Source organism: Acyrthosiphon pisum, unplaced genomic scaffold, assembly GCF_005508785.2.
Source record: "Acyrthosiphon pisum isolate AL4f unplaced genomic scaffold, pea_aphid_22Mar2018_4r6ur Scaffold_15581;HRSCAF=16240, whole genome shotgun sequence".
In the NCBI taxonomy this organism is placed as follows: domain Eukaryota; kingdom Metazoa; phylum Arthropoda; class Insecta; order Hemiptera; family Aphididae; genus Acyrthosiphon; species Acyrthosiphon pisum.
This window is the reverse complement of record NW_021764412.1, coordinates 1-1,149: the sequence shown is the minus strand read 5'-3', so window position 1 is coordinate 1,149 and position 1,149 is coordinate 1. Positions and strand designations below refer to the sequence as shown.

Genomic DNA, 1,149 nt, shown 5'->3' with positions numbered 1-1,149 from the left:
AATTTATTATAGGTCAATTTTTTTTTTAATACCATAGATATAAGTATATTAATAGGTCTTATACCTAGACTGACATACCGTCTACGCTCAGAATCGTTTGTCTTATACAATGATATATCGTTGAATTCAAATTTAATACCATCCATTATACAGTGACCCACTTGTAACCTACTATACAGCAGAGCGACATACACTTGCCCACCTTTTTACTATTACGACTACAACAAGTGAACCATAGGTATCTACCATATTTTAGAAAGGAGATGTCTTATGATCTAAAAAATATGTATACATTTGAATTATCCATTATACATTTCTGCTTGAAAATAAATTATTAATAATCACTTGCGTGAAATTAAACATTATTTAATAAAATTGTATTTTTTTTATTTTAGGCATATTCTGTGATCAGTATGATACATGTAAAAGTTTATATAAGAAATGTTCAAGTGACTGTGAATGTTGTTACTCAAAATGTAGTTTCTCGTGGCTCTCTTTTAGAAGTTATTGTAATGACAATACTAACTTCCTCACTCCAATATCATCCTTCTTTAGTTATAAAGGTATTTATAATAATATATTTTTGTATATATGTATATATAATATACATCTAAGTAATAAGTATAATGTATAATATAGTTGTATTATGTAAAACAATAAAGATAATAATGTGTTTTCTTTTTTGTTCATCAATAAGATCAAACAGGAATGTGTTCATATAACACCCCGAAAAATATGACAATTAATGATCGAATGTACAAAATACATGGTTTAAATGCAGCCCACGCTACAAATTAAAACCAGGCACCCAAGTCGAAGTGATACTCAGAGATAAAAAGTTAATGGTTACAATAAATGATTATCCTTCAACAGAAAATGGAGTAATTCTAGAGTTGTCCAGAGAAACAGCCAAGGTATTTAATATTGAAGACGGAGGAAAAATACCTTGCACGATTGTTGTACCCCGTTTGGAGAATTCTTCGTATTACAAATATCTTAATTATGTTTTACCTTATATGAGTTTATTTTCGTTATTATTCAAGATGATGTTATAAATATAAGCAAAACTATACACTTGTTACAAAATTTGAAATTTACTTTTTATTAAAACAAAGTAATATTAATTTATGTAAGTTTGAAATTTTAGGT

At 27.2% G+C, this 1,149-nt stretch overlaps 1 pseudogene; it reads left to right on the top strand.

The window, feature by feature from the left end:
* The first annotated feature begins 385 nt into the window (after positions 1 to 385).
* On the top strand, positions 386 to 1,086 carry LOC100574992 (annotated as a pseudogene).
* The last annotated feature ends 63 nt before the right edge of the window (positions 1,087 to 1,149 follow it).